Source organism: Trichosurus vulpecula, chromosome 2 (assembly GCF_011100635.1).
Source record: "Trichosurus vulpecula isolate mTriVul1 chromosome 2, mTriVul1.pri, whole genome shotgun sequence".
Lineage (NCBI taxonomy): Eukaryota > Metazoa > Chordata > Mammalia > Diprotodontia > Phalangeridae > Trichosurus > Trichosurus vulpecula.
This window is the reverse complement of record NC_050574.1, coordinates 25,931,356-25,940,382: the sequence shown is the minus strand read 5'-3', so window position 1 is coordinate 25,940,382 and position 9,027 is coordinate 25,931,356.

Here is a 9,027-nt window from a genome sequence, read left to right as displayed (position 1 = left end):
AGAAAGCCATGGTCCCCCAAAGGGATCATTTGCTACTGTAATGAACGGTTTTAAGTAGCAGGTTGAAATTCCTGGCAGTCTATTGGAGACAGGCATGCAAATGATCACTTCTGAATGACTTCAAAACAAAACTTTTCAATTAGAGAGAGAGAGAGAGAACAGCGCTACATTCTGATTCCCAACCCTCAAGAGAAGTTTTCTTATGAAGGGAAGAAGCCAAGAGTGTAAATACAATGATAGTCAATATCTCTTAAGGGTTTCAAATTTATAATGTACTTTATATAGAGAGAGGCACTAATTTTTTGGTATAGGGAGTTCCTCTGCAATGAAATTCCCTCCATCAACTGTACCTTCCATGTACTGGGGTACTGATCTACGGACACACATTTGGTATATGTCAGACTTTGGACTTGAACCCAATTCTTAACTTCAAAGACAGTTTTTTTTTTTGTATTTTACAAATATTATATCATTTATCTCAGCAATCTTGAGAAGTAGGTACTATTATTATCCCATTTTACAGGTGAGTAAACTGAGGCTGAAAGATGTTACATAAACTGGTTCAGGTTCACACACAATGAATAAGCATCTAAGGCAGGATTCCAACTCAGGTCCTCCTCACTTAATGTCCAGTGATCTTTTCACTTTTTCAGGCTGGGAAAAGAAATGATGGAAAGCAGATTGTCCTGAGCCTGAGCTTCCTGATTCCTCTGTTAATGGCCTTTAGTGCCTATTCCACGTACAATACCTAGAGTGACTCATCATGAAGATGACCATCAATTCAGGAGACTTCTGAGGCAGACACCCTCATTGCCATTTCTAAATTAAGGAACAGAAATTTATGATTATAATATAAAAGTAAAGGCACAAATGAAACATTAAAAATAAATTGACTTCAATTTTAATTAAAAGGCTAATAATAACACTTCTCAACACATTTATTTAATTATAAAAAGCAGGGGATTTTTATCCACCCTGCAGCATTTTCCAGAAAATTAAATAAAAATTATAAAGGCAAGATAGAGACTTTTCTCAGTATAAGGAGTCAGGTGGTGTGTTGGATGGAGTGTTGGGCCAACAGCCAAGGAACCCTAATTTCCAAATCCAGCCTCAGATACTTACTAACCATGTGACTATGGGCAAAACCCTTAACCTCTCTTTGCCTCAGTTTACTCAACTGTAAAACTGAGATAATAATATCAACCACCTCAAAAAGTAGTTGTGAGGATCAAATGAGATAAGCACTTGGCCCCATATTAAGTGCTGGATAAATGTTTGTTCCCTTCTCCCCCCCCCCAATGAAGACAAGAATAATAATAGTAAACATAGAGATGCACTTTGGAACCTGCAATGTACCACAAAGTCTGCTATATGCTGTAGTGGATGGCACACAGGGCCTGGTTCCAGGTGAGTTCAAATCCAGCCTGAGACACTTACTAACTGCGTGACCCTGGGTAAGTCACTTTACCTGCCTGACTCAGTTTCCTCCCCTACAAAGCAAAGGTAATAATAACAGCCTACTTCTCGAGGTCATTGGGAGGATGAAATGAGATATTTGTAAAGCATTTGCAAAACCTTAAAGTGCTGTACGAATGCCACTCATTTCAGTCATATCTGACTCTGTGACACCATTTGAAGTTTTCTTGGCAAAGACACTGGGGTGGTTTGTCAATTGCTTCTCTAACCTCCTTATAGCATCATGACCACTCTGTGAATTCAACCGTAGGATTAGAACTCCAGAGCTGGCATAGGTTTAGGGAGTCATCTTTACCAACGGCCTCATTTTATACCTCAGGAAACTGTGGGGTTTGGGATGAGGGATGGTTAATTGTGTTGCCCAAGTTCACCAAGATAGTAAGAACCAAAGGTGGGATTGAACCCAAATTCCTATCAATACAACGGCAATGCTTTTTCTATGTCACCATAGATATTACCGTTGCTACTTTTCATATATAAGGCAGCTAGATAGCCCAGTGGATAGAGCACCAGGCCTGAAGTCAGGAGGATCTGTGTTCAAATCCAGCCTCAGACACTTACTAGCTATGTGACCCTGAGCAAGTCACCTTGTTTGTCTCAGTTTCCTCATCTGTCAAATGAGCTGGAGAAGAAAATGGCAAACTACTCCAATATCCTTGCCAAGAAAATCCCAAATGAGGCCATGAAGAGTTGGACATTACTGAAAAAAACTGACTGAACAAGTTTTACAGATAATGAAACTGAGGCTCAGAAAATTTGAATGGCTTGTTCATGGGCACAAAGCTATTAAATATCAGAGCTGAGATTTGAATCCATGACTCCAATCCCAATATACTATTCAGTACTTCATACTGTCTCTCATATTAATCTGACAGCCCAGAGAACTAGGGACCTGTTGTGTAATAGAGGCATCTAGGTTGTGCTGTGGATGGAGTGTTGGGCATGGAATTGGGAAGAAGTGAGTGCAAATCTGACCTCAGACACTTTTTAACTATGTAACCTTGGGTAAATAATTTAACCTCTGTCTATCTCAGTTTCCTTGATAATAAAATTGAGATAATAATATCACCTCCCTCCCTCCCCAGGACGTTATGAGACTTTAATGAAACAACAATTGTTAAGTGCTTAGCACATAGGCACTTTATAAATTCTTCTTATTACTGTTTTTGTTATCATTATTATAATCATCACCATTATTATCATTACATCTAAGATCTCTTTCCATTCTGGTTCTATACTATTCAATTCTTCAAATCTTCCTACTTTCCCCCAATCCTGTGGGCAACTGTACCAAGATAGAATTTTCCAAAAAAAAATATAAGGATCCCTTTCCTCCTTGCCCTTCTATGAATCATTCATTAATCCCTCCTTCCTCCAAAACATGGGAGAGATGCCTCCTCCCACAGTGCACCATTTACTGACCCTTTCAGCTATTAGTCCTTTGTCCCTTCTGAAGCAGCTTCGAATTTTCTTATCAGTAGAATTTCTTGAGGACAGAAACTGTTGTCATTTGGAATTTTGTTTCCTTAGCATGTGGTAGAATACTTTGTATGAAGTATATGCTTCATAAATGCTTGGGGAATTACCCTGAAATTAGCAAAGTATGCTAAATTGGGAACCTGTCCACTAGAAGAATTAAGGTGGAAGCCAATACCGATCTATACACATAACTGTGGTGACCAGAGGAAGAAAGAAGACTACTTCATCAACTAATACTTGGTATCAGAAAGGTCAAAACTCAAATCCTAACTTAGACACTTAACAACTGTATGGCCCTGATCAAGTCACTTAACCTGTCTGCCTCAGTTTCTTCAACTGCAAAATGAGGATAATAACAGCATGTACCTCCCAGGGTTGTTGTGTGGGAGGATCGAACGTGATCCTATTTATAAAATGCTTTCCAAACCTTCAAATGCTCTATGAATGCTTCCTATTAGGATTGAATACTGACTGTGAGCAAAGCTCTCTTGTAGGCACTAGGAACCCAAGATTAAAAACAGACTAGCCTCAAGAAACTTACATTTTAGTACACATAAAACACCAGAAAACACAGATAAACAGAGGACATATACAGAGTTACCTAGAGTAATGTCAAGAAGGGAGAAAGCAATGTCACCTGGGGAATTCAGGAAGTGGCACCTGAGGTGTGCTTTGGAGAAAGCGAGAGCTTCTATAAGAAGTCTGTTTCTAGAAATGAATATGCTTTCTGCAGTGTCTGATTGCTTAAGGGAATGGAAATGAGTTCACACGCCCATCAGGCAGGGCTCTGTGTTTTAATAAATGCTTAGAAAACTTTTTAGTCCTCAAAGGGATCCCTTGGTTTTCTGAGTAATAACAGTGTTGGTCAGTTTCTCCCAGAACCTCCATTTTGAAGAAGGACCCATTTGAGCAACTCTTCATTTTTCTTCCATATCTGCTTCTGACTTTTCAGCTTTGAACACCCTGCATCAATTGCCTTCTCGTCCTGGAATTTCCCTCAGCATCCATGCTAGAATTTGAACCCAGGTCTTCTGAAATAAAAATTTAACATCTAGCACTTGAATAACCATTCCACAGCCAGTATGAGTCACTGACAGATTTGCCAGAAGAAAACACTACCCTGCTTCAGTTAATCAACACCTTACCTGATTAGGAAAAGAAATAAGCATCAATTAAGCACCTCCTATGTTCCAGGCTCTGTGCTAAGTGCTTTATATGATCTCATTTGATCTGGAGTATCCTTCCATCTCTGTGCCCCACCTCCCATCAGCCATTGATGGTTTCCTCATGGAGCTTCCACTCTGAAGGAACCAGGACAGCCATCCTTCATGTCTCTTGTGACTCTTCTTCTGACTCTCTGAATTTAACAACTCCCCCACCACCTTCGATTCCCTTTATATGTTGTCTTCCCCATTAGAAGGAAAGTTGCTGCTGCACATATTATCTTTATTTTTTCTTCTATTTGTAATTCCTGGGTTTAGCACAGTGTCTGGTATACATTATGTACTCAATAAAAGCTTATTGATTGACAGACCAAATGAACAATTAGATTCAGTGGAGAAGGTTCTGACCTTGGGCAAATGACAAAAGCTTTCTGGACCACAGCTTTTCCATCTATAAAATTAGGGGGTTGAATCAATAAATCCATCAATTTATATTAAATATCTACTATATGCCAGGCACTGTGGTAAGTGCTGGGGGATACAAAAAGAGGCAAAAAATAGTCTCTGCCCTCAAGGAGCTTACAATCTAATGAACTAAATGGCCTTTAAGATCTCTTCCAGCTCTAAATCAGTTATCTCAGTAATAACAATTTTAAAATACTTTTATAACTCTAAACTGATGAAATATATAATTATCATCCCCATTTTACAGATAAGGGAACTGAGGCTTAGAGTTATTAACTGAAATGTACACACATAGCTATTAAGTGTTAAAAACCAGAACTCAAATCCAGGTCTTCTCAAACGCAAGACTGATACTCTATATAGGAAACCATAGTGACCACTGATTAATCATCTCATAGCCAGGATGAGTCACTGACAGGTTTTTTAAGATAAAACATTACCCTGTTTCTGTTAGTGAACCCCTTGTTTGTAATGAAAGGGTCTGATTGAAGAGCTGTCTGAAATTGCTCTGGTTTCATTATGAATGTCTCATTAGTGTGTATCTGAGATAGATAACATAATCATAACAGACAATCGCTGTATTCACTCTAGGCTACCTGCTATTCTCATCTCCCACTTCCATGCCTTTGAACAGATTATCTCCTGTGTCTGAAATGCTTTTCCTCTTTATCTCTCTGCCTCTTAGAATCCCATATTCTCATCAAGGTCCAGATTAAATATTACATTCTAGAGGATTCAGCTGGTTAAGTCAAAGATAGCTAAGTGGCACAGTAGATAGAGGGCTGGGCCTGGAATTAGGAGAACCTGACTTCAAATCCGGACTCAGACACTTACTAGCTATGTGCCCATGGGCAAGTCACTTCACCCTCTTTGCCTCAGTTTTTCATCTTTACAATGATCTGGAGAAGGAAATGTCAAACGATTCCAGTATCCTTGCCAAGAAAACCCTAAATGAAGTCAGGGAGAGTTGGACATGACTGAACAACAGAAGTCATTAAGTTTCTTTGTCTCTCCTTACCCCTCTCTCAAATATATTATATATGTATGTGTATGTGTGTGTTTCTATATGTTTGACATTTTATCATCTGTGCATGAATCCAACATAGATTCTAAATCAAACAGAGATTTCCTATAGATAGTGAGGTCTTCCTGTTTGCAGATGATTTTATATCAACTCCAAGAACACTGCAGAGGGTTCTGGATGAAACTTATAACAGCTCCAAAGAGTTTGGCCTAAATGTCCACATAGGAAAAACCAAGTGGAGGAAGAATACTTATTGCTCATACTGGTGGTATGCAAAAGGATGGACAACCTATAGTCTATCATGCGTATTAATATTCGTACCTTGCACAGACACTGGAAGTAGATAATAACTTGGATTCAGAATTGAAAAGAAAGGGGCAGCTTGGATTGCCTTTGGGATATTCCAAAGTTATTTAATTAGCTCCAAACTTCTCCCTTAATCAAAGACTCATCTTTTCAACAACAATGTTCTGCTGATGTTGCATGACTGCCAGACATGAAATGGTGAAGTCTCCAAGTGACTGAAAATGAGTGTCCTAATGAAGAGCCGATTGTGACTGTGGGCAGGAGAAATTAACAGCACTCATTATCTTTTTCTCTCCTACCTTCCCTATTACTGAGGATGGCACCACTCTCTTCCCAGTCCCTCAGGCTTGTACCCTAGGTGTCCTCCTTGACTTCTCAATGTCTCTCCCTAGTCATGTCATCCTATCTACTCAATAAATATCAGTAGTTCCCTATCCCCTCAAGGATCAAATGTAAGATCCTATATTTGATGTTCAAAGCCCTTCATAAGTTAGCCCGTTCCCCTGCTCCCAACCTTTTTACACTTTACTCCCTACAGCACTGTGATCTAGTCATTGGCATTCGTTTTCCTTTGTTCCACAAATTAGACACTTTATCTCTTGGCTCAGGGCATTTTCTCTGGTTGTTTCCCTTTCCCAGAATGCTCTTCCTCCTCATCTCTGCCCAGTGGCTTCCTTCTAGTCGTAACTAAAATTCCATTTTCGACAGGAAGCCTTTTCCAACTCCTCTTCACTCTACTGCCTTTAATCATTTAGTTATTTCCTATTATTCCCTATATAGCTTATACCCCTTAACATATGTGTTTGTTTGTTGTTTCCTCTAGGAGCTCCTTAAGAGCAGAAGGACTTTTAACTCTTTATATCCTCAGTACTTAGCAAAGGTCCTGAAATATAGGTGCTTAATAAATGTTAATTAACCAACTGACCAAAATAGAGGAAAGTGACAGAAGAGAACAGGGATTAAGGATAGCATCAATGAAATGCATGAGTGAAAAAGAAGGTGGGCTGGGCAGATGGAGAGTAGGATAGATAACTGATGGACCGTGTGTGTATGTGCTTCATGATTATTCTTGTGAGATGAAGAGGAAGTGAAGAAGGGAATCAATTCATTGCATGGATCGCCTATAGTCAACTTTCAAAAAGTATTACATAATTAATGACTCTTAGACATGAACTTTGAATGCAACAGTATAATAGGAGTAAGAGTAGGAGGGGGAGGAGGATTAGTAGTAAGAGTAGAAGGGGTAGTAATAGTAGTGGTAGTAGTAATAGTAGTAGTAATAGATAGTAGTTGTAGGTAGTACTGGTAGTAGTCATGATAGGAGGAGGAGGAAGAGGAAGAGGTAGCATTTATATAAACGCTTTAAAACTGGTAAACTGCTTTACAATCATTACTTCAGTTGATCCTCACAACAATCCTGAAAAGGTTCCATTATTAAACCATTTTTACAAATGAGGGGGTTGAGGGAACACAGACTGGAAAAGGTAGAGACTAAAGAAAGTATCATCCTCTAAAGTATTCGCCTAAGAGGAAACGTGGTCCAGGGGGACGTGGTTCTGTTACTTTCCAGAGAGAAGGGAAATGAAATGGTAGAGTAGCAATTCTGTCTTCCACAGCAATATTCCTTTGGATTACAACAGATCTCTCCTATTGCCTGATGCAGAATTTATTCTATTAGAGCATGTTACAGCTAAGGCACCTGGGGGCAAACTTTCAGGTCAGTTCTGTCATTCAAGTTGCTTTCCTATCATCAAAATTACTTACTTAAGGATGAAGGACTACAATCGAAGGCAGCCTTTGTGCCTGATTGAACTAGCACTTGAATAACCATTCCACAGCCAGTATGAGTCACTGACTCTTGTGTTCTAATTTGATAGCATGTTACTAAAGAGTTTGTAGGTTCCCCTGTTCTTGGGGTTCTTGATAGTAATAATGATAGTTGGCAATGATGCTCTGCATTTAAATTTGTTAAGTATTTTGCATATATTATCTCATTTTGTCCTCACAATCACCCCATAAGAATTATTAACATCCCTAATTTATACATGAGGAAACTGAGTCTCAGAAAGGTGAAGTGCCAACTTCCTTCAAGGCAAAGCTTAACTCCTGGAGGAATCATTCTTGTCTGTTCACACCCTCTCCCAGATACCAGTGCCCTCCCTGCACTGAACAACCATCTTATATTTATTTATTTTTTCATACCAATGCATGTGCTTTGCTGCAAGAGTCATGTGACAAGAGTGAGGAATGACATAAAAACATCTTGTATGCTCCTCTAGTACCCTTGAGGCATCAGGGAATGTAGGTCTCCAGCATGTTGGGGGAAACTTCGGGAAGACCTAGTAAGAGTGAGTTGCCATCCACATTATTAGAGGGAATATCTAAATTTATAAGATCACATATCTATTTTAGCAAATATGTACATGTTGTCTTTCTCCACCCGAATGTGAGGTTATAATAGAAGAAAGTTTCACTTTTGTTTTCATACATTCAGCACTGAGCACAGTGGCTAGCACATCTTAGCACTTACTAAATGCTTGTTGGTTGACTGTCATGGCCACGATTGGCACAAAAGTACATGACAAAGGGCAGATTTGAATCTAGTATTCCCTAATGTCAAATTGAGTACTACATCCCAAAACCTAGAAGACCATCTATTAAAGTAGAGAAGGCATGTAGAGAGGACTCACGCTGATGCAAGAAGCAGATGTGGAAAAAAACAATGGTGGATGGTGCCCTACACTTGGCATGATGAAGACTTGGGTTCAAATCCAGCATCTAACATTTACTACCTGTAAGATCAAGGAATTTATTCTCTCTGAGGAGAGGTGTGTTCAAGCCAACTCTAAGGCCTTTTGAAGAACAGACTGTTAAATTTTCAGTGTGAGCAATTATACCCCAGAAATGAGCAATCACAACAAATCAGGGCTCGATTTATTGTTTTGTTGATTTTTCAGACTTCAGAAAGTATTAATAATACGGATGAAATTTAAAAGTGTGTGTTCTAATTTTTTTTTGAAAGCCTGGGTCTTAAACATTTACCAACACTGTCTTGTCTCTGAGCCTCAGTTTCCATATCTGTAAAATGAAGATCTTGAACTAAATGACCTCTAA